Source organism: Ciconia boyciana, chromosome 5, assembly GCF_034638445.1.
Source record: "Ciconia boyciana chromosome 5, ASM3463844v1, whole genome shotgun sequence".
Lineage (NCBI taxonomy): Eukaryota > Metazoa > Chordata > Aves > Ciconiiformes > Ciconiidae > Ciconia > Ciconia boyciana.
The window spans coordinates 41831177-41856072 of record NC_132938.1 but is presented as its reverse complement, the minus strand read 5'-3'; the positions used below and the strand labels follow the sequence as shown (position 1 = coordinate 41856072).

General features: G+C 48.4%; 1 long non-coding RNA gene across 1 annotated transcript in view; it reads right to left on the bottom strand.

The window, feature by feature from the left end:
• Window positions 1–2970: 2970 nt before the first annotated feature.
• Window positions 2971–24896, bottom strand: part of LOC140651661 (uncharacterized) — a 30206-nt gene continuing 8280 nt past the window's right edge. The window contains exons 2-3 of the long non-coding RNA XR_012042470.1: window positions 10770–10822; window positions 2971–3378 (exon numbers count right to left, since the gene is read on the bottom strand). This is a non-coding gene — a long non-coding RNA (uncharacterized lncRNA). The remainder of the gene's footprint in view (window positions 3379–10769; window positions 10823–24896) is intronic.

Below are 24896 nucleotides of genomic sequence, written 5' to 3'. Positions count from 1 at the left end.
CTCTCGCTGCCTCGCCATCAGTCCAGTGCGTGACCACCTCACTCTATCTCTGCTGCATTTTCCCCATCTGTAGAATGGGGATAATAAAATTGCCTGCTTTCTATAAAAATGATAAACATAAATAATTTTTTTTAAGCTGGCAAAAAACACTATGAAAATATTATGTATTATTTTTTGGAGTTTAAAAAAAAGAACAACCTTTCAGATTATATAACAGCTAATAGAAGCAAATTATTTCTAGGAGCAAAATACATCTTAGTGAGACTGAAGAGTCAACATTTATAGCTTTTTTGAAAGCCACAAGTTTGCATGTGGATAGTGCTTGAACTTTGCCTTTTCACTTACAAAACACTTCAGCGTCATTCAGTAATTCAGGAAGTGAATCAAGTACAAAGGTGTCAGAGTACAAATTTCATAGAGGAAGCGACACTAAGGTCATTACCCCTACTAAAAAAAATCAAGCCAAAATTCTTCAATACAAGTTTTTTTCCTGTGGAGAAGATAATGTACAAGGACTGATTTCTTAGTCATAGGGCTTTTCTGGGGAGTGTGTTTTTGTTTTAGTTTCCTTCTCGAAATTTGCACAGACTTGGTGAAAATTAAAATTGAGCCTTAATTTCCCACTATGAACTTCCAGCTACTGTCAAGTAGGCGTATATAGAAATAAGCTGATTTGTTCTTGTAGCTCCATTTTGCAGCCTAATCTGCAGTCCAACCCACAGCCACAAAAGAGAGGTTTCATCCTTTCTGAAAATATGTCTAAGGATAATTAACATGACAACAGTTAGCAATTACTTCATTCTTCATCTTCAAAGCACTTATCAAATCTCTGCTGCTAGTCCACTTAGGGTTGTGACAGCTTTTTCTGTAGGCAAAGTTGTTTCTCTCAGTTTACTTGCATCACAAACTGGCCTCTGTGAGCTGGGTTTGTGCTGTTAGAAACTACAAAGCATCCAGAGTGTATCAGCAAATCTGGACCTCATTCGGTAGCTTAGGATGCTTTTACTTATTCAAATGACCCCTGTGCAAGGCTCACCTGAATTTAAATCTCTGAATAAATGTAGGGAGTAAAAGTGTTGCTTTGTTAATCACCACAAATTACTTGTTCATCGAGGTGCAGAGCTTTCTAACCTCTGCTGGCTGCAGACTGTGATCAGAGCTGAAAGTACTTAAGCGATTGTAGTCTTGGTTAATATTTGTACTGAGCGCATCTGCCCGGCTCCCACCTGCCCCGGGACGGAGGACCGCCTGTGTTCTGGCCATCGGACCCAGCCAAGCAAAGTGAGCCAGCTCCAACTGGAAGTTGGTGGGGTGGAGTACCTTGGAAACTGCTTAAAGAGAAAATGATTCTTTAATGGGAAAAGTGTGATTTTTCCAAGTAATTTGACCCGAGTGGAAACAAAGCTTGTCAGAGACTGTATTACGTGAAAATGTTTGCAGAATGATGTCAGTGTGTTAGCACTGTAAGTAGACAGTTGGGGCTTTATTCACAAAAAGGGCACATTTTCACTGCATGTAGTAGATTCATAAATGAGACTTTCTGTGTGCAAGTGAGCTCCGTGAAAATACAGCCCTTCCATTTTGAGGAAAACCACATTTTTTGTGTAGATGGGCCAAACTGGTTTGTGGCTCTGAAAGCAGGTTACCAAAGGGCCTTCAAAGGTTTGTATGTGGACACGAGTCGCTCTAAGCAAAGGGTAGGGGAAGGAGACTGGGGCAGAGGCTCAGAAGGGCTTCCCAAACCCAAGGTGTAGCCCTCTGCTCTTGCTGTGGTGGCTCAGGTCAAAGATCCACCTACCTCTGCCTCCTCTCTCCCTGGCGCTTGTTTAGGGAAATGTGTAAGAAGCAAGGAATGTATGAAGTGATCCGTTCTCAGATATACTGCTGTGGCTCTGACAGTCTCCACAGCAACCACATCACACAATCCGCTCCGTAAGACAATTGGAAAAATATGGTTTGTTTGGGTGTTAACAGACCTTCCAGCTCAGTGAGGTTTTCTGCTGGAGATGATAAAATCAAAGACAGTGCAGACAAGAAGTGAATGCGGGGCAAGTGAATTAGAGGGATGTTTTGCAGAAAGCGGGAAGCCTGGAGTCAGTCTCGAACTCAGAGGCAGGCAGCCAGTTCTCAATAATATTTTGGGGATGCTCAGCCACCCGTTTCCATGTGGGTGGGAGTCTATGAGTACTAATGAAAGGACGGGATTCACAGTGCTGGGCAAGCGGAGGCAAAGGCTACTTGGTCAGCTACTGTATGGGTCACCTTTTTCAGTGCTCCTGCTGTCCTTTGCCTTGAAACCAGCAGTAAGGAGCCTGTGGAGGAATTCATCCAGGAAAGTCTTCAGTAAAGCCTTCTAATTTTCTGTAGCTGGCCCTTGGTCCTCTCTTTGGGAGCGAGGAATGAATATTGCCTGTATCATTTACAGCTTGCTGCCATCAGTTTCTGTGGAATAAAATAATCCCCTTTCCCCTCTGCACCGGTTTTTCTGAAAAGAAATGATATATAATCTGCAGGTGGTCTGTGGGATGGTCCCTTGCCGGTGATTTCATTTTCGTTGTGGTGCAATATATTGCTGTTATTTGCACATCTTCAGTAGTAACATGCTAGGGAAATACAGATACTTTTATTAGAACAGGCTGAAGCATCTTAGCATTTGGGAATGATTTGGCTTTACGGTACTCGCTGTGCCACAGGTTCAGCGTACACTTGTGCAAACACATCCATAACGGAAGGTAAATCCTACTTCTCCAGCATCATTTTCTATGCCCTCCCATATGGGTTCCTACCCTGCACTGTTCACTAGTGTCTGATGCCCAGTGCAGTAGTGCATTAAGTGATGTGACTAACATCTGTCATGCGTTGTGCTCTGAAGGAAAGTGTGTGCAGCAGATTTAAATCCCTCCTCAGGCCTAATGCACATGTATTTCATTTAAAAGTCTGACAAAAAAAAAAGGCAGAAATAAATCAACATGGTCTTACTCTCACTGTTTAATTAGTTCTTATTGTATTCATAGCCCATTTTCACTTCATTATTCATAACTGTCAGTTCACTTTTTTTTCCCCATGTTTAATTAAAATTATTTAAGAGAAATCAGAGCTAGGCGCGGGTGCCTGACTTCCAGGCTCAGGGACCAAATTCTTTCTTTCTGCATAGGTCAAGTACAGTATAGGCAGCTGCAATGAAAGCTGATCTCTGCTAATCTGTCACAAGCCACAATTAAGGGAAAAGACAAGGTAACTGTCTCCTGATTAATTTCTCCAGCCCGGCTTCTTCTTCCTTCCTTGGTTTGACTTGTGCCTGTTGATACCTAACTTCAGTGCACCAAGAGTGCGGAGGTGAGCCTCGGCCCTCCAGCTCTCTGCTCTGCTCAGGTCTTCCTGAAAGACAGTATAAAGCAAGTCCAAAGTCAAATGGAGACCTTCACAGCAACCTCTTGGCAGAAATCATGAGCCAATAGGCTTCTGACAAAAGCCAAATCTCTTTAGTTGCATCTCTGCACTCGTCGACCTGTGGCACGGCAGTCGTAAAGGCCGGAAGCCTTCTTCCCTGGAAAGAGGACCCTAAAGATGGCAGTGATGATTGCTCATTAGCCCCAGGAGCTAGCTCTGCTTCGCTTGTTTGCTTTGCTTGTTGGGCATTTTGGGAGACCATGTCAACAATACCCAGATGAGACTTCTGCCTGTTCGGTGGTGCAGGTGCCGGGCTCACACCATGCCACAGGGAGCCTGGGCCTCGGAGCCCAGGTGGCATCAGATACGGGGACCAAAGGGGACAGCCAGTGACAGGGCTGTGGAAACAACAATGGCAGCTCCTTGGCTTGGGGCAGTTTACCCACCATTCATTCACACTGGGGCACTGGAAGGTGTTTCCAGGCAGGGCAGCCTCCAAAGTCATTGATGACGAGACAAGAAGCCGTGACCACAGACAGCCAGGGACCAAAAGGCCAGCCTAGCTCCTCGGGGTGCCTTCTGGAGAAGTGGGACCCAAAGGGGCCCCCCCCTTTTCCATGTTCTCCATCTCAGCAGAGGAGCAATAACAACAGGGTTTGCTGGGGAGGGGTTAAGGGCAAGGAGAGGGCAAGGCTGTATGCGGGTGCTGGGAGGGAGAGAAAACGAAGTGCAAAAACCCACGTGTGAGAGGTACAACCATTGCATCGTGTGTAGCTTGCTTGGTCCTCCCAGGGAGCAGCTCATGCTGGTTTGCTGCTCATTTCCAGGTACAGTTGACTCACTAGCAAAATTGCCTATGCTGTACCACATTTCTCTGTGGTATTGCAGCAGCTGAGGAAAACATTCAATCTCAACATCTGGTGGAAACCATCCTTCGTGATGAACCCTTACGTGTTTTCATTTTCTCCTTCCTAAAGTCTGAATGTGCCTGTTCAGGTAACGCTGTCAATATTTTTATTGAGGCATAAGGGCTGCAGGGGTTTATTGGCAGAGGAAAAGCTTGAAGGACTCAGGGGCGACCAGGATTTAAATATTTGCTTTTGATTTTGAGCACCCCAATACTAACGAGGCTCTAGAGTCAGCACATTTCTTTGACCTTGAAAATGAATGAAACTGTGATCATTGTAAAGAGCTAAACTGGGGCATTACTCAGCTTGTGTATTTTACACAGTGAACACTCGTTTTTGTGCCTTCTGCACTGGCATAATTGGGCCACTGTTCAGGTGCATATTGCCCTTCAGGAAGGACACATAAGCATGTGTTTAAGACCTATGAAATCACCAGCCTTTTTTGCCTTTCCTAAATCAACAGGACTTAAGCATGTGCTTAAAGTGCTTTTTCCGAACTGGGGCCTTAAAGAGCTGAGTTAGCTTATCCACCTTCCTCTTTAAAAGATGGATGTGGAAAATTTCCCAGATTATACATCTGCTCTTCCAATTTACATCATGGAGGGTAAGGCTGAGTACAGAGGGAACAGAAAAGGGGAAAGAAAAGTAAAAACAATCCTGCGCTGGCAGCCTGGCAAAAAGAAACCGAAACAGCTGCCTGCCAGATTCGGAGGGCTGCGCGCCGTGCGCACCACGGCGGGGCCATCTGCACGCCAGGCTTGCACCAGGTGGTGTGTTTAGAATAGAAGGAGAGGCTGTCAAGAGAAAGCAAACCTGCTTACGGTCAAGAGGTGTCTTATTTTGCAGTCTCCTCTTGCCGTTTCATCTCCATCTGATATGTTCCTTGCTTCTTTCCTGCAAACTGTTGCAATGGTACCAGTCGAGGAGAGGAATGATGGGCTTAGGGAGGCTTCTGCCTTGGGTTTGCTTTTTCTCCCCAGCACTGTATGTTACCAGGGCATGCAAACACAAAGGGAACTCCTGCCATTTGAAGATGTGACATTTGGGGTGCCCCACAGACAAAAAAGGGTTATTCTGCTACAAAGCCAGCCTCTTTGGTGGAATGACACTTCCCGGGGGTGGTAGGGCAGTTCAGGTGCAAGGAGGACAGGCAGCTCAGTGCCTGTGGTTGTGCGTGCGCTGCCCACAGCTTGCACTTCAGTCACCCTGCACGTGAGGTTTGCATTAGCTGCATCCATGCTGCCTGCATGGGCAAGGAGAGCCCGTCTCCCTGCGTTGGTAGGGAAGCTATGTTTGCTCCAGTGGTCACACCACCGTGTGGGTCACCAGCGAGGCTGGCTCAAGCCTCTAGTGAACAAGACACTATAGACACAATCTTTGATCCTCCAGCTTTGACCCTGGCAAGCTTCTCATCCCAGACAGTTCCAAAGAAAGCTTTTTTTGTTTACTTTCACTGTATTTCCAGCCCCATTCCTGAAAGTTTTCTTTCATTGCAGTGAGGATTTGGTTAGTCTTTCACTAAGGCTACGACAAAATAAAGCAGGGGCCAATACCAATTATGCTGTAGTCAGTCTGAGTTCATTGCAGGCCTGACTGGGTGAAATTTAGTGGCCCACGATATGTGCGGGGTTGACATTCTGGCTCCTCTGCCCTTAAACCTGGGGAATTTATGAGTCTTATCTTGGCCGCTAGACCATCCTTCTCTTCCTTTACTTGCTCTTTACTTCCTCTCTAATAGTTTTAAAACTTTATCTGGACCTAGGCTGTTCTTTACATCACATACTCTCTCTTTGATTTCAAAGATGGAAGGGAAGTTATTTAAAAATAGGCTCCATCATAGACAGCATTCTGGTAATTAGGCACGGAGCTAGACCTCGTAAGTACATCTGTGGCTCTGAGGGAGGTCAGCATGGTTTAACTTTTGAGGAAGAGAAGAAAATCAAACTGTTTCACTATTTGAATGGTGAGAGCCAGAGATCCCTTTGTATGAATTTCTTCATGTTGTTGTGTAGCCTTGGCTTTTTTATTCAGCTTTCCATTTACTTTGACAATGTAGTAGGTAAAAAATGAACTCCAGGTAAGGGCACTAGGTGCTGGGGGGGCTGAGTGGCTGGCTGGTATGCTATGGCTGCAATATACAGTTCCCAAAGAGTGACCAGAGCATTGCCCTGAAGATACTTGTCTGTTTGAAGCTGGGATGAAACTGCCAAACTGACCTCTTATTAAATATCAATTGGATGATGATCTCTTATTGCTCTTTTTTAACCATGCTGACGATGCTCTGGGGCTGACTTTCTTCTCAATAGGTATAAATCACTGAAATCAATGGATGTGTTTCTCCATTCTTTGCATCTGCAGTAGCAATGGGCTGCAGAGCAGTCAGCAGTTTCAGATGACAGCATTTTACACCCAGCATGGGTCACTTGGGAGGGTACTGCTCAGGGACAAGCTTTGGCACTAATCTGCAGTGTGACCCCATGGGGCAAATCAACCCATCTCCTGTGCCTCCATTTCCCATCTGCAACATAAACATTAAGTGTTTTGCAATCAAAGATTGAAAAGCGTCGTAAAAGAGACATAGATTATTATTACTTTGCACATGGCACAAGCAATGAAGACTCAGTCCCAGGGAAAACAGTGGAGGTGAGAGGAACATATGGCTATCTGTATGTCATTAGCAATCCCCAGAGCCTCTTGTCCTCCCAAAGCTCATAAACGGCAATATGAACAGTTTAAAAGTAACTTTTTAAAAAAATGTAAAAGGCTACTTTAATTAAATGAACATATCTTTTCTCTTAGATCATAACCTTGGATCCCAATAGCTATGTTGGGAATTCAGAAGCATTTCAAATAATTAAAAAGAAGAAAAGAAAGAGTGATGTTCTTTTATAGTTGGCAATTTTTCAGGCTTTATATATTAAACCAGCTTTTCCTTTTGTAAAAAGCAAGCTGAAAAGCTTTTGTAATAAGATATTAAAAATTGTTTAGCATCCTGGATCATTAATAGAAACACTTACATGTAGACTTTAAGACTTTAAAAGGGCGGTGCAAATCTATATATAAAATTGATTCCTTTATCTGCCCCTTTTTTGTTTGACAGAACAGGATCTTACAAAAATAAAAGTATTGTGTGCCAAAGTGGGACTTTCATTCTGAGTAATAAATAGAACAAATAATCTTACTTTTCCACTGTTTAATCTACTGCCATCCCCATTGTAAAGGAGAAGAGAGCTTGGGCTTGTGGTTTGGGCTCAGTCTGAGATGACACAGTGGCTTGAAGTGAGCAAGGGAGAGCAGAGCAGTTACCTGGGGCCATGGGGCAGCAGCTGTGGGTTTGCAGCCCCAGGTCCCAGTGGCGGGGCTCTCATAGTGCTGGGGCAGCACCGCATGGCCAGGCTGCCAGAGCGACCGCCTTGCTTGACCCACGCAAGGCTGCGCATGGCCTTGCTTGCCTATGGCATCAGCATGGAAAACCGTCTTGGGAACCAGAGAAATTCCACTTTCTCACCACCCCATAGCTCCTTTTCTCCCAGATCTAGAAAGTCTGCTGCTGCCAGTTCCTTCAAAATAACGATGGACAGAAGATATTTGTTTCTCTCTCTCCTGCTGGGACAATGTGGTAGCCCTTTCTGTCCTTCAGGATCACTGAATAACATGAGACACGGGCGCCCTTGTTGCAGGCACTAAGACAAATGACTATCATCTGCATTGGCATTCCTAGTTTTGACTAGTTTTAAGTTGTTAAACTGCAGCATTTGCTGTGGAGACCTGTGAAGTATGTGTGGACACTGAATACAACATTTCTATGTGCTTCCTTAACCCATCAGGCTTCTGGTCTTCACAACATACAGACAGGAACATTAAATTAAAAATGTTGAAAATATTGTTGATATTTCCCAGGTGACCAGTGAAAGTAAGACACTTGTCAAGGTGGGTCTTATTTCCAGGTTAATTTTGGCTGAGCACTCTTCTCTTGTGTTCAGGATGATCTCCACTATGTGTAGTGACTTATTTATCATTGTTTTAATGTCTGTCTTGACCTGACAAAGTTTTCTAATTATGCAGCCCAATTTTAATGGCTTGTTTAATACCTACTGCTAAGATGGCCAGAGAGCTCTGGCTACAGTCACCAATTAAAATCAGTATTGGACTAATCCTGACAGGTCTTGTTTCCCAGGCCATTGCTCCACCAAGGTGTCTCCCCCATCTGACACCTCCCCTCCTTCACTGAGAGAGGCTTACATGAAATGTGATGCCTGGGGCCTCTTTGAAGCTTGAAGATCAGCTTCATGGGAGTTCATGCCTCTCTGCTGCTGGAAATCTGCTGATCAGGGCTCAGAACTTTTTGGTCATCTTCAGTCATCAATGCTTTTCGGTCATTGCCCATTTCACTAGACACTATAGAAGCTCAGTTTAATAGAGCAGTGACACTGCCTAGATGGAAATACATCTGCATTATGTGTTTGCTGAATGGCTCTGAAGGAACTCATTTATAAAAGTCAGCATGTTGGTAAATGGTAGCTAGTTCATGAACAACAACAAAAAGAAGTTGGATCTACAAGTCACTACAAATTATTTACTGTGTCCAGATTCATTTGCAACAATGGGCTTGGGTGCAAGAAAATCTTGAACTTTGGCCAGAAACCCTTTCTTTTGTTGTTAGCAGTTACATCTGCTGCTTCTTTCTTCTAGTGCTATGCAGATCTCTTTAATCCCTAGAATGTGTTCCCAATTTGATTGTATTTACATATATGTCTATAGCCTTACTGAAAATACCAGCCCTACTCTTCATCACATTTCCATACTGTGTTAAGGTTTGATTTGGATAATGTCACTTTTCTTGTGCCTGGAGAATTTGGCTTCCTGTGAGCTTTTGGAATTTGACTTCTTCCTTTATATATCCAGAGGGGGGGGTTTCTCTCTCTTTCTTTTTTTTTTTCCTTTATTTTCTTTGTAGTTCTCTTTTCAGTCTACTAAGGGAACCAAGGATGTGTACTGCATACCCTCTGGCCTGCCACATTTAGTTTAGATGAAGCCTCAGTATGAAAAAATATACGTGAGAATTTGCATTGTGTTTGAAGTGGGTGCAAGCCATGCTCCGCGGCTGAGGGTCCTGCAGGAACCAGCGTGGAGATGCAGGAAGTGGCAATGAGTCATGTCTGAAGCAAATCCAATTGAACCAAACAAAATAAAACCAAAAGAAACCAAAAACTATTATATCTGAGTTAATAGATTTTAGTGCTTGACTCCTGTAATCAGAGCTAACGTCGCCTCATGCAGACTCCTGGCCAATGCAATCCCTAAAATAAGTGCTGCTGGTTGCAAGCTTGCGCTCAAGAAATGTGATGATTCACTGTCCCCCAAGGATAGCCTGTGCCTCATTAAGAGATAAAATCCAGAAGCCTAGCACTCATGTTAAATACTAAGCTGTGTGCTGATATCTGACACGGTCAGAGCAACAAAATCTCTCCCACGGGCCTCAGAGCCAGCAGCCGTCGTGTGTGCTAGCAACCCCCGAAAGGCAAAGATGCCCACGCCATGCCACCACCCGCCTCCTCCTGGCTCTTGTGTGGAAAAGGAGCCGACATCGGTCAAATGCCCGTGTGGGCCAGGGGTGCGCAGCAGTGGCACAGCGGGCTTCTCCGAATCCAGTCCCAATGCAAGAAGTTTGGGTTGAGAAGACACTGGTTCCCACAGTCCCCCTGGTTGACCCCCCAGGGGTTTGCTCCTAGTTTCTCAGGTAAGGAAAGGCAATGAAGGTGCTGTTGTGTCCCACACCAAACCTTTACGTCGTGGCAGGGATTTTTCCACATCATGAGCTGCACACCCATACACATGGGAGTGGGTTTTCTAAGGGTCCAAAGTCCCCACAGAGGCCAGTGCTGATAACTTTTTAGAAGTCAAACATATATCATGACAATCTTGAGAACAGAATGATTCTTAACATGTATTTTTTCCTGTTGGTACAGAAAATGCAAAATATTTTTGTCCTTATATTCTTAAAATTGTACACTTAAAAGAACTCTGTTTCCAGAAAAGATACCCCACTCATCACTCCAGGAAAATATTGACTATCACGGCTGGTAGTAAAAAAAACCCACCAAGCCAGTTCTGTGAAAAACTACTAACCCAAGGTTCATGGAGCAGATATATGTAACTTTATCCAACTGATGGGATTTTTCCCATGTTTTACCACTGAGCTTATGAGGGAAAGGTAGATTAATTTTTAAAAGGTATGATCAAAATTTTTCACATTAAAAATCAACAAATTATATTGCATCACATTCCCTTGAAGTTTAAGTAGAAACTCAGAGTTTTCCCAATTCAGAAGAAGCCATCCTGCTTCTCTGGTTGAACAGATCTGTTGCATTAATGTACCAAGAACATCCACTTGATTTAGTTGAAATAACACTTATAAACTAATAAATGTTTAGTTTAAGAGGAGGTTAATAAACAAAGTTTATTACTTACTGGAAAATAATTGAAATTGAAAGCCACATATATTTACATAAAGTATGCAGCATCTGAAATAAATCCAAAGAATTTTGTTATTAATTTCCTGTGTTGTTTACATGCGTTAGAGCTATGTTTATTCCAGAAGAATCACTCACCAGGAGTGATAGAAATCAAAGTGCAAACTGGTTTATTTTTCTCAGTAACTTATTAATAACAGCATCAGTTTTTAGTGTTAGATAGATGATATGCAACAGACATTTTTCTTCAAATATATACAAAATAAGTGAGAAAATAAAGCAAAGTGCAGTCAAGTGAGTTTTTTATTAAATGAAATAAAATAAAAACTAACACCATTTTTGCAAACTTGTCATTTTTTTCCTATTAATTCCAAAAGATATTGGATAAGTCGCAACAGATTTTACAGTGCAATATTTAGTGTATGTTTCAATAACCAAATACTTATACAATGAAGCACTAATCGAGATCATAAAAACATCAAGGGTTTCATTATGTTTTCTCACAAACTTATGAATTAAAAAAATAAATATGAAGTTGCTTTAACAAATCAAAGACGGTAGAGTTTATAAAGTCTCCTTTTAAAGCTGGAAGGGAATACGTATCACATTTTTATGGCAGGTTACTATATGTTAAAACAATTTCTCATTTTTCACATTTGGTATGAAAATTATCCCACGTGTTTCTTAACCTCAGACCATCTCCTCTTAGTTTTGGCATGACTGTATAAAGCAGCTGGCTTTTTCTAAACCAGCTACGAAGGAAATTATTCATGTCGTTTCCTTAGCTCCCAGTCCTGACTCCTCAGTCCTTAGGTCTGCAGAATCCTCCTCAAAGGGAGTTTTGTATAGAGTAAATATAACAGTGCAGGACTCCTTCAATCCACTTATGGGCCTGGAAAAAGAAGAGGATAAGGAGTGTGTGGCTTTTCCAAGAGTGTGGATTGTAGCCCTGGAGCCAGCTCTCGCTTGTTTCAATAAAGACAGACGTGGCCAGGATTGAGCCCTTCAAGAGTCTTCTCCTAACACCAGACAAGTAGGTTATATTTGTGTTTTACTGTGCAATATGTGGAATCACTCCTTTCTTCATCATCCGCCAAATGTTTCTGGGTTTGGACTTTGTCTTGCAACAGCTGAGATAGATAGATACTCTAACAATTTAAGGATCAAGTCCTCACACCGCCAATGTACGTGCAAGCAACCCCTCTGCTACCAAGGGCCTGGCCAAGTGCTCCAGACTCTGCACGTGCAAGTGAGGGATGGGGGGCGATGAACCCACCCCCTCCAGAGGGCTTGTGAGCATGGCGCTTGGCTCCCAGCGAGAAAGAAGGGTTTTAATCCTGCCTGGGGTGCACACACCAGAGCAACCTTCACACCAGAGGCACGGGGGCTCCAGCTCCCCGCTGGCGGCTGTGTGCGCCTCCTTGGAGCAGGCTCTGCGGTACCCCTCTGCAAAGGGAACAGACCTCTAGCTTGCAGCCCTATTGCCCTCCAAACCCAACTCTGCTGTGGGAGGTTTAACACTTACTTAATGAGGACTATGTGTGTGCATACATATGGATGTGTGTATATCTGTCTACACATACACACAATATAAATTAACTAAACATGTTACTAGGATACATCAGGAAAACCACATCCAAACAAAGAGTCCAATATGGAAAAAGCTATTAAAAGATCTCAGCGTTTGAGCTTGTTGTGTACAGGAATAAATATGATTACAGAACACCAATTTTACATTTTGTTCTTTTCCTGCTGGCATTTATAATAGGTGCTGTCCTTCTGGGGGTAAAGGGAAGATTGCAAATGATAAAGCAAATCTGATATTCACAAATAACGTGATGCTCATAATTAAATTGGCCACCTCAAGAAAACTTGGGGATGAGCTCCATAGTTAAAATGAAGTGTGCCAGCCTTTGTTTAATGTTACAAAAAGCCCAAGAGGCCTCAACAGGCCCCTGAGCTCTGCCCTTAGAGCTTTTAAGAGAAATGCAGGCAAGAAGGACCTTTGCGCTCCAGGTGCCCAAAGGATCAGCGTACCCTCACATGAGCTCAATACTGAAAGACAAAGATAGGCATGAACTTTACAATCTCCTTTTCATCACAACCTTCTTTTAGGCTGCCCACTTAGCCTAAATAATTTTCCTCCTTCATCTTAAATGCAAAGATGCATGGTCAGAGGACACACGCATTGCAGGGCTCAGCACTGGCGTGCACCAGCCCGAGGCAGTGCTCAGGCTCACGGGATGGAGGAGTGCCTGGAGATGCTCTTGCAGCCCTAAGGTGATGATGGCCCCATTTTGCCAGGGCTCTGCCATGGCCCTTGGGTAGCTCACAATGGACCAGGACATGACAAATTCGCCAGCTGGCAAATACTCCTTGCTGAGTCAAGGAACTGAACCAGATATGCTTTCCCTGTCACAGTTCCCTATTTAGGTCTTGTAATGCTCTACGTAGCGACAGTCTGGTTTTTGAACACCCTGCTGCCTCTCGTACTACTTCCCCCGAGCTCTGCACCCTACTCACAATGCTGTAAAGACAGAGAATTAGCCAAGGTACCAAAGCTCAGCCCTGCAAGTCAGGCTTGGATAGCAAGAACAGAAATCTGGGCAGTTAAAATTGAAAAAAAAAAAAAAGTCTCATAAGTAGACTCGTAGAAGGATGTGATACAGGCCTGTGGCTCCCCTGGGAGCAGCACCTGATCTGTCTCACGTGCTTCAGATGACATGATGGTGTAGGAGCTGGCGTCTCCACCGTGCTCAGACTGGTAACGTGCAACTTCTCTGGGCAAAGCCAAATGCCCCAGCCCCAGATGCTTTCTGAAGTGTCAGGGCGTGTAATGAAATGCTAATTTAAATGGCACTAGTCATGTGACTAAAAGGCTGAGATTTTTTTTCTAGTCATTATTTTCCAAACTGGAATTCCTCTTGGAATTGACTTTGCAGTCAATAATGAATCCTCCCATCAGGTTTAATGCAAATAGAATCAGCCCTCACTGGAGATTTTAGTGGAGCAGAGAAAAACAATTTTCCTGTTAAAAGATTTTCCTATTAGTACAGACACATAAAAGCCTTCTCAAAGCTATAATGTTAAATATTTTAATGTCCTGCCAAACCTCATCAATTCTCATTGTTTAGCAAAAATGGCACAGACATTCTGAGTTGCTAGCTATGGCATTTTCTGCATATTAAGATCAATAATACGCCTTACAAGGATTAAAGGGTTGTCTAATGAGAAAAGTCTTTTAAAAGTCAAGACAATTCCAACTGTTATGAATGATTACGAATTATGTGGTTAATTTTACAGGGGGTGGGGTAGGGGGAGATTAAGGCCTTGGGCACATGAACCATACTGCCATGCTTCCTTTCTTTACCAGAAATTGTACCTCCCCAAACCCTCCCCTGTTGATCAGCTGTGTGAATTCTAGGAAAAGTTGGTTTGACTAACAATGTAAGGAGCTAAGTTTTCCATTTCAGCACCGTCCCTGGGCTCTTAAAATATTTATTGGAATAAATTTCTTTGACAGGCTGTACAGACATGTACAGAAGGAAGACTTGGTTCAGATCTCTCAAAAGTTGTGCTTTTTGGATGCTATGCTCTACTCCTTATTCAAGCAGCTTCAGCAACTAGTAGGTGCATGGGTTTGGGCCTTTGAGTTATTTTACATTAAGCAACGCAGATGCACGTTCAAAGGCCCCCTCACCTGTACAGTGGTTGGCCTGGCTCCACAAAGGCTGTATGTGAGGCCAGGCTGAACTTCAAGGACTTAATTTTTCAGATGTTAAGGGCAACGCAAGCTCTGAACAAGGAACCTAGGGAGGGCAAGGAGCCACAGCGAGGGGATGGCAGCATCGGTGGGTGGTGGCGGAGGTGGCTGCACACAGCCTGCAAGATTTGTCCTCAAGAAGGAGAGGTGTCCGGTATGCGTGCACTCCCTGGGGACTCCAGCAGCAGTTAGCTCATGCCAGCGATGCCCCACATCAGTGGTATCCTGCGCTGCTGCCTTTGAGGACATGTGTTTCCTGCTTTCCAGCCACATGGGCACAGCTACTAACTGTCCTTACCCAGTATCTGAAAGTCCATCACCACGTCATGCAACCTGAACAGAGCAGTCTGGTTTGGACCTTTTCCAAAGCCTCTTCACTGACTGCTTGAGGACAGCCTGACATATCAGAGGCTTAAAAACCCTCCCACCCTTTTTCCCAAGGGAACAAAGTCTCCCATCACTTCCCTGCAAGCAGCTCAGCACTACCTAGGTCTGTCAGGGACCTGGCTGCCCAGCTCAATGGCTTCTGGTCCTTTCCTGCATTGTGGTAGTGGAAAATAAATCTTTTCAATCGGAAACTGAAAAATATGTCATTTCTTGTAGAAATGAGGCTCTGGGGACCTCATTCAGTTCCTTAGGGAGGTTAAACTTCTGCTTCTCACCCTCTGTAACAGTATACTGATGTCTGGGTAGAAGCTGTTCTGGTGTTGGCACAGAAGGCAGAAGGGAAGAGGGACCAAATCATTAATTGTAGCATGCAGATTAACGCAGCTTCAAAGGAAAGGAGACTATTTCTTCTCCCCGTCCTTCAGATGCCTGATATTATGTAAGCTACACTCCACAGTGATGGGAGATGTGGTTATGAATTCCCTAAATCAGAAGAAGATGGACATTGCTAGCTCCCTCAAGTCCTGCATGACTAACAAGCTACTCTGCAAAATGGGGCTGACTGCACTGCCTCACTGCGGGCATTTCCCTACCATGCTCCGGTGCCACCGTGTTTTGTGCAGACCCCATTTGTGTGAGCATGTGTTACATGTGCACTGCCAGAGCCAGCTCTCCGGGAAGGAGGAATGCTTTGTCTGCGAATCCGGATGGGATTAGGTGCGAGATATGCACTTAGCCCTGTCAAGACCAAAAGGCTTCAGTGCACGTGCAGAGCAGAACTTCAGGCATCTCAGAGACTTCCCTGGTGCCGGGGGAGTTACTTGGTAAAGGCATGATGATATGAAAAAGATAGTCTGCATTTAAACATCAGATTTCCACCTAATCCCCAGTGTTGGTATGTTTGTGAGCTGGACTTGTGTCCCAGTTAAGTAATAGGAGCTTCCTAGGTGCAGACGGTATGAAGTATTGTAGTGACTCTTTCTAAATGCTGTGTCTTGGAATCTCTGCAAAAACGTTAAGTTTTTCTCTAGATTTGTTATAGCAATGAGAAATGAGTACACATATAAATATGTAGCATTTATTGTAGTATACTGCAGTATATTAATTGATGCACACAAACCTATTGCTCTTTTTTATAACCTCTCAAAATAACATGGTGTGAATGAATGAAAATTTTTTTTAAAAAGGATCTAAACAAATCACTAAAATGTGCTACAAATTCCCCATTCCCTCCTAAATCAGAACTTTATTTAACTTATTACCTAGATGTTTGTAAGACTGTTTTCTGGAATACTCACGCAGAACTGAACGGTCTTAATTTCATTTCCCATCTCCTCTCCGCTCCCCACCAGTCCAGAGCCTTAAAATCCTCCTCCATTTCCCATTACAACCCATCTCGGATCCTCCTTTGCCTCCAGACACTGGCAGATCACCGGAGGGGCCACACGCAGTCGCTAAGCAGGGGTAAAGGGATATCTATCAAGCCCTTGGACCTGAGGTGGAGACAGTTGCTGTGTTTGGCTGAACTAGGAGTTGGCCGGTGGGATAGATGCGAAGCAGTTGAGATATTGATTGCAAGGGCTGAGTTTGAAAGTGAATGTTGGATTGATGCCCAGTTTGTGCAGCAAAGTGGCAGAAGATGAGTTAAATCTGCAGAGGCCCAAAAAGATAATTAAAAACACCCCTGGATGACAATGGCTATTAACTTGCTGCAAGTCACTGCATCCCACAGAGGAAGAAAAGAAACTAGCGGCTTCCCGGGCTCACTTTGAGAAGCTATATGTATGCTGTAGGTACACATAGCCCATCTCTAGAGGTCTATAGGTCCCTGCTGCTTCTCCATAGTCCTGCGAGGGTGCTGGGGGGCTAGCTCTGGTAGGGCAGGAAAACGCTGGGAAATGTGTTTTGACAGAAAAGGCTTTGCGAGCCTCCCATGTGCGCTCCACATTGCCTATCGCATGTCCTTTGATGTCGGGTTTGGTTCATGGGAAGGCGTGAGGCCGGATCCTCACCCCGGGATGGACTGTGCCAGCCCCATGCACCAAGCCACACCAACGGCTGGCACCGTCTGTCCCGGGGTGAGGATCCAGCCCTATCCTCAGCGCTGTTCCTGCAGTCCCAAGCGCACAAAGCGGTTTTTTCCTCCCCCCCTTTTTCTTTTTTCCCTCTTTTTTTCTTATCCTTTTTCTCACTCTCTTTTTTCTTTTCTTTTTCTTTACTCTTTTTTCTTTTCCTTTTTTCTTTTTCTTTTTCTTTTTCTTTTTCTTTTTCTTTTTCTTTTTTTTTCTTTTCTCTTTTTCTTTTTCCTTTTTTCTTTTTTTTCTTTTTTCCTTTTTTCTTTTTTTTCTTTTTTCCTTTTTTCTTTTTTCCTTTTCTTTCTTTTTTCCTTTTTTCTTTTTTCAATTTTTTCTTTTTTTTTTCCCCCGCTAATACTAAGAAAGAGCTTTCTGTGTTCCTCGCTGGAAATGCGGTTGTTTCCTCCCCGACTGAAGCACGGTCTGAAATTCCTGCTCTACCCGGAGGCGCAGCCCAGGACCTGCCCCGGGGCTGCCCGGGCGAGGGGCCGGCAGCCGTGCCCTGCGGGGAGCCCCTGGCCGCCGGCCTGGCCGCCCACCTGCCCTGGAAGGCAATGCCCCCACCCCGCGGGAAGGAAGAGCTGCTGAACCCCCCGACTCACGGCCGGCAGCTTGCAGCTCCCTGGCTTCCGGCGCTCGGCAGCTCCCTCTGCCTTGCTCTGTGCCCGCTCTCGGCTCTTCGTGCAAGAAACCGATGGGAAAATACTAATAAGCAAAACGGTGAGGGATTTTTCTTTTTCTTTTTCTTTTTCTTTTTCTTTTTCTTTTTCTTTTTCTTTTTCTTTTTCTTTTTCTTTTTCTTTTTCTTTTTCTTTTTCTTTTTCTTTTTCTCTTTCTCTTTCTTTTTCCTTTCCTTTTTCTTTTTCTCTTTCTCTTTCTTTTTCCTTTCCTTTCCTTTCCTTTCCTTTCCTTTCCTTTCCTTTCCTTTCCTTTCCTTTCCTTTCCTTTCCTTTCCTTTCCTTTCCTTTCCTTTCCTTTCCTTTCCTTTCCTTTCCTTTCCTTTCCTTTCCTTTCCTTTCCTTTCCTTTCCTTTCCTTTCCCTCTTCTCTTCTCTTCTCTTCTCTTCTCTTCTCTTCTCTTCTCTTCTCTTCTCTTCTCTTCTCTTCTCTTCTCTTCTCTTCTCTTCCCTCTTTTCTCTTTTGTTTCTTTTCTCTTTTTTTCTTTCTCTTTTCTTTACTCTTTTCTCTTTTCTTTTCCCTTTCCTTTCCTTCCCTTCCCTTTCCCATATTATTATTGGTAGCAGTGTGTGTGTGGGGGGGTTCTTTCTTTTTTCCTTTTGGCTAAGTGACCGATTCAGGTTTGAAACCACTGTTCTGAAATGTTACACGATGAGTTTAGAGGAGATTATTAAAGGAGGGATGGGTGGAGGCATTTATCCATGTCTTCTGTACCCCGCAGCCAGCAGTTATAGGAGCAAAAAAAAAGTCAAGAAGTCGGGGAAATGCCTGTTCTTTCCTAAGAAGGTGTTTGAAAGCCCTGGTCTGTGCCACGCGAATTTTGCAAACGGCAGTTTTGAAGGAAAGAAAGGAAAGGAAGGAAAACCAGCCTCGCCTCCACGCAGCACACCGAGAAGGGACTTCATCCCGTTTGCTTACTGCCAGCAGTGATCGCTCTCCTTCTAACTTCTTTTTTCTTTTTTTTTTTTCTTGGCGGGGGGAGATCTGCTGGTGACGCCGGGCGCCCCTTGCCTCCTTGATAAATAAGGCTTATTTCTGCAGGGAAGAGCGGGAGATGACTCCGTGCTACCAGAGCAGGCACTCCGGTCTCCCTGCCCTCCTCGCCCGAGCACGGGGCAGCAGCGGCCGGGAAATCGCGCCCCTTTCCCACGGGCCGCAGCCGGACGGGGCCGGGGCCGCGGCGGCCGCAGCCCACGGGAATCGAGGGGGGGGTGCCCCAGCTGCCAGCCCTGGGAGGGGGATCCTGGCAGACCCCCCCGCGAGCTTCGCATCCAAAGGGACACTGTGTCATGTCGCATCGTATCGCATCACGTCCCACCCTACCATATCATCAAACCGGAGCATTTCAGTGAAATTCGCGTGTGCACTTATGCACACATGTTGATATGTGTTTACATATATAGAGCACAATATGTTTGTATACGTTTGTATATTTTTAATATGCAAAATGTATATTTAAATATTCCCCAGTTTGTATTCTTGCAGATCTCCAAGGGTACGAAACAAATGAAGGGAAACAGTGGGACTAACTCACCAGTATGAGTAACTAAAAGTAACTAAAACAATATGGTACATATTCGATTGCATTAATTTAGCATATATTAATCGTACCTGTGCATGTATTTATACACACGTATGTATAGATATTTATGCAGACGCACTCACACGCACGCACCTACATGCTTTGCCGTGTCCAGCCAGGCTTGGTGTCCCCTCCCGCCGCGCTGAGCCCACGCGGACCCGCCGCGCACACGCGGGGAGCAGCCGCGCCGCTGCGCCGCCCACGGAAGCACCTGGGACGGGGGGGTGGAGGGGGGTGTTGGCTCCCACCGCTGCGGCTCTCAGGCCTGTGGGGAGGGCGCGATATTCGGCTTTAAGCCGAGCATCCGCCCGGCAGCGCCGTTCCCACCCTGCCCGCGCCGCAGTGGTTCGGGCGGCAGCACACCACCCCCCAAAAAAAACCCCAAAAAAACCAAAAAAAAACCCAAAACACCACCAAAACCCTCACAACAAGAAAACCCCCAAACCACCTAAAAACACAGTTGTCCATGCCACGGTTTTGGCATTTTTCTCTCTCTGCTAGTTTTGGGGAAGGAAGGGAAGGGAAGGGAAGGGAAGGGAAGGGAAGGGAAGGGAAGGGAAGGGAAGGGAAGGGAAGGGAAGGGAAGGGAAGGGAAGGGAAGGGAAGGGAAGGGAAGGGAAGGGAAGGGAAGGGAAGGGAAGGGAAGGGAAGGGAAGGGAAGGGAAGGGAAGGGAAGGGAAGGGAAGGGAAGGGAAGGGAAGGGAAGGGAAGGGAAGGGAAGGGAAGGGAAGGGAAGGGAGGCGCGGCGAGGCGAGGCGAGGCGCGGGGGCGGCCCGGCGGGGCAGCGGGAGCCGGGGTCTGCGGGCCCCTGCAGCTCGCTGGTGCCTCCTGCCACCTGCCCCGCGGAAGGCGGAGAGTTTGCGGGTGCGGGCAGTGAGCGGTGACAGCTCTCCGCGGGTCACAGCTGCTGGTAAGGGCCCGCCTTGACCACCCAGCGGCAGTGCCTTCTGATGCGCGGGTCCCTATCTCCTCACCCTCGCCTGGCATCTGACGAGAGCATCCTTTCCCTGGAGATCCTCCTAGCTCTCGACTTGGGAGTCTATATGCTATTTGAATAAACGACATCAAGCTGAAACGCGCTCAGTGTGGGGCAGGGTACGGTTTACACCTCCCCTCGGGGATCCGGCCTGCAGCAGGGTGGGAGAAGAGACCCTCTGCAGTTACACCTGGGCAGTGAGGACATCTGCCTGGTTTACGCAGCACCCCCACCGCAGGTCCCTCACTTCGGACAGGGTTTGGGGTCCTGCCGAGGCCTGGGGAAGGTGGGGGAGGAGGTGGCCCTCTCCACAAGGCCATCCGCCCTCCGGCCTGGGCGAGAGCCCCGAGCGCGGTCTTGCACTGGGCACCCGGACCCGCAGCGGCTGCAGGGCTGGGTGGGCGCGGGGCGCAGCCGGGGGCTGGAGCCCGGCGGGCGGCGGGGAGGGTCCCTGTGCTGCGCCCGCCGCCGGGGAGGGTGCCCGCCGCCCGTCCCCTCCGGGAAAGCGAGGAGCGGCGGGCTGAGCCGCTGTGGGATCGAAGCCCTCGGGCCGCAGAGGGGGTTTGAACCAGGTCGTTGTCTCTGTGGCCGTGATGCCTTCCCACGGGGTGGGTGGGGAGGGGAGAGGACCTCCTTTTCTGTCTGATCTGATGCTCCGGCTGGGGAAAAGCAACGTGAGGGCTTGCAAATTCAATGGAAAGCTATAGATGTTGGTAAGTCTCGGGCACAACCGAAGGGCACCCCTCCCCGGTCACACACAGAGATCCCCGTGTCACTTTGCGAGCACAGCCCGTGGGATGTAACCCGGGTGAGGCCGGGCTGGCCCCCAGGAACGGCAAGGAGAGGCTGCAGCCAGCCTGGGCCTGCCCGGGGGGCTGTGTGTCCCTCGGGCAGGGGCAGGGGCAGGGGCAGGGGCAGGGGCAGGGGCAGGGACAGGGGTAGGGACAGGGACAGGGACAGGGACAGGGACAGGGACAGGGCGGCCGGGGAAACCTCTGCCTCCCCCGCCTGGGAACCAGCCTCTCTCGGAGATCTCCGCAGCCCGATCCCCGGGAGCCGTCCTGGCAGCGCACCCGCGGTTTCCCCCCGTGAGGCACACACCGCAGCCGGCCTGCGGTGTATTTCCCGACGGCGACGGGAAGAGCCAAATCAGGGCAATAGAGCGTCCCGCCAAGTGCATATTACTGACGGATTTCCCTTCCCCGCCACAAGGTTTTAAAGGGTTTTGAACGGAGAGCAAACGCGGAGCTGAGGGGTGCTGCAACGCGTACAACGCTAAGAGCGCTCACCGGGAGGCTGGGGACGGAGCACCTAAAGCTGCACCCCGCACACTTAATGCCCACCGACCTGGTGTTTCGGCCTTCCCCGGACTTACTGCAAGAGAAGGACTGGTGGTGAGCTGCGGGGTGCAAGGAGAGATCATCCCTGTGGGTACCTGCGGGGCGGGCAGGGCTGGAGGGGAGCACGGCGGAGCTGGGCTCCAGAGGTGCGCTCGCTTTGCGCCAGGGGCAAGTCCCTCTTTTTCTGGGGCCAAACCCGCCGAACAAAACCCTTAAGGCTCGGAACGCCAACCTACAAGTCCCACTGCCTCAAAGGCTGGGCACAGCTGGCCTGCCCGCCAGACATCGCAGAACCAGGCCTTCTGGATGAATTTTGTGCTTCTCGGAGGGGAGTGCTCTTGCTGCGAGCCTGGGAGACCCCAGACAGTCGGTTTTGCTGGGGATAGTGTTTGCAGGCTCGGAAAGGAGTGGCAAGAAATGTCACCCGGAATTTCCCAGCGATTACTTCAGTGGGAAAAAAGGACGGGAAATGCTCCCCCGATCGGCTCCTTCCTGCGGCATGGCTTCAGTTACCGCACCGTCCCTGTGAGTGTAGGGACAGAGAGGTCCCCTCCCTGCCCGTGGCCTTGCGGAGTGGGTGGTGAGGCTGGGGACACCTCAACGGCGAGGTCGGGTCCCGGCCTGGCTGCATTTTTGCTCTGCCGGAGCGGAGCTGCTGCTCGCCCCGGCCCGCCGTAAGGACACCGGCGGCCGGGCCGGGGCCGTGCCGCGGCAGAGCGGTACCGGCTGCCGGCGACCGCGGTGGGCGGCGGCTGAAAGGTGCGAAGCTCAACCACAGACGCCGAAAACACCCTCCACCTTCAAAAAAAAAAAAAAAAAGAAAAGAAAAAAAAAGAATCCGCCGGCCACAGGCAAGATCTAGCCTGCTTTTGATCCACCCCCGGGACCCTTCCCTGCCGCCCGGAGCTGCTGGCTGCAGAGCCCCGACCGCATAGCTGACCCCGAGCCGGCTCTCCACGCCGAGGGACTGGCATCTGAAACATTACCCAGGGAGCTGGAGCGGCTCTGGCAGTATCCCCCAGCTCTTCCCGAAAAGGTATCCCGGGAATCTTTCCCCTCCCCTGCCCTCCGAAGCCCCTGCAAAGAAAGCAGGCCCGACGTGTTAGCCGAAGCACGAAGCATGCGAGGAATTTCCACCAGGGAAACGAGCCCTTTCCGCGGGGCTGGCGCTCCCCGCCGCTGCGGCCCGGCCTGCCCCCGGGGGCTGAGGGCAGGCAGGAGCAGCCCCCGGCGGGGCGTACCTTCAGGCATGGAAGCGTTTAGCGGTTTCGGCGGTATTAACTCCTAACAGGGTGTGAAAAGTATTGGGGATTGAAAAAGCTGTGGGAAAGTGGAGGCTTTCCAAGTCAGGCGGGCTGGAGCTTTCCTCCCCTCTGCAGGCGGACACCTTGCGCTGCTCCCGCCGCCGGGCCCCCAAAGGAGCAGCCCCTTCCCGGCAGCGGCGGGTCAGGCAGCCCGGCAGGTGCGGTTTGACCGTGAGCTTTTATAGCTGGAAAACGTGGCATCGCGTTTCGCCACCAGCCCGCTCGCCCCCGTCACCCTGCCAGCGCCATGTCACCGGGCGCGGGAGATGCCGCTCGGTGACAGCTCTGCCGAAAGGGCCCTGGCCTCGCCGGGCCGGGGCTTCCCGGCCTTTTTTGCTCCGGGAGCGGAGGCTGGGCCTTGCTCTGCCTCCAGCCGCCGCGGGCCTACACCCCCCTGTCCTTTCCGGGGACCCCCTCCTAGCCCCGCCGCCGCAGCCTCCTAGCCCCAGCCAAACGCCCGCCCTTCTTCTCTTCTCTTCTCTTCTCTTCTCTTCTCTTCTCTTCTCTTCTCTTCTCTTCTCTTCTCTTCTCTTCTCTTCTCTTCTCTTCTCTTCTCTTCTCTTCTCTTCTCTTCTCTTCTCTTCTCTTCTCTTCTCTTCTCTTCTCTTCTCTTCTCTTCTCTTCTCTTCTCTTCTCTTCTCTTCTCTTCTCTTCTCTTCTCTTCTCTTCTCTTCTCTTCTCTTCTCTTCTCCTCTTCTCCCAACACCCTCTTGCCGGTTTTTTGTCCCCAGAACAGCATTTTTGGGGTTGGTTTTTTTAGTGTGAACGGTCCGAAAAATAGACGCAGGACAAATATTTCAGATCTGATCAAATTTAATCAGCCACTAAGGCTCGGTCTAATTAAAGCGGAGATTCACACCGCTGGCGCGGCCTCCCCGAGCGACCATTTCGGCCCCGTAACTTGTGGCTACGTTCAGACTCTCCCTTCTCCCGGGGCGGGGGCAAACAACGAGGTCTGCAAAAAACTCCTCCGCGGCGTAATCTTAAACCCCGGTGCCAAAACAAAAATAAAAAGAAAGTTTTAAAAACAGGTTTGCCTTCTCCCCGCCAGCGAAGACGGTGGATGGCGCAAGAGCTCGCTGCCGTCAACCTGCGCTCCCCCCGAGCGCGGCTGCCCGGCAGAGCGGACCAGCCGCAGGCTGCGCGCCCCGCCCGCGCTGCCGCCGGCCCCGGTGCCGCCGGGCTGCCCCTGCCCGGCCTCCCCCCGCTCGGGTCGCGTCGGGGCCCGGCGGCGGTACCGGAGCGCGGGGCGGCGAAGCCGCCGCCAGGAAGGAGGCTCCGAGGGCTCCGGGGGGAGCGGTGCGGGGCGAGCCCCTGGAGAGGGAACCGAGCACCGCATCGCTTACCTGGCTTGGGCGAAAGGCACAAAGAGGAAAACCCTCCGCTGGGAAAAAATAAAAAATACAAATCCTCCTCGAGTACTCACGGAGCCGCGCCCCGAGCCGTGCCCGTGGCCAGCGGCGGGGAGAGGCACCGGCGGCGGCCCCTCCGCTGGCCGCCGCGCTCCCATCAGCCGGGCAGGGCGGGAGCCGCGGCGGTGTCTGGCTCGCCCAGCGGTCCGGAGGAACCCCGAGATAAAAAGACAGGCTCCTCCTGTGAATAAATCCATTTCTGAGCATCAGAGAGCGGTTTTAAAGAAACAAACAAAAAGCGTCCTCCCTCCGACCTGTGGCTGAGGGACAGTTAAAAATAATTGCCCGCGTCAAGAGGCAGAAGACCAGGTTACAGGGAAAACTACCTTCTTTCAAAGCCCGCTAATGGCCATACGATTCATTAGGTTACTTAATCCTCATAACCTCGCTAGCATCAGTCCCGGTGACCCAGCCCATTAAGCACCACCAGTGAAACCCTATAAAACAGGCAAGGGGAATGTCCAACATATGAGCACATTTATTAGTATTATGTTCCCGAGATAACATGCCCCCGGCTCCTCTGCGTACCGCTGCAGACAGGTTGGGGAAAGAGGGAGCCCTGTTTTGGGAAGGGCTTGGGCGCAGAACCAGGGCTCCGGGAGAGGGATG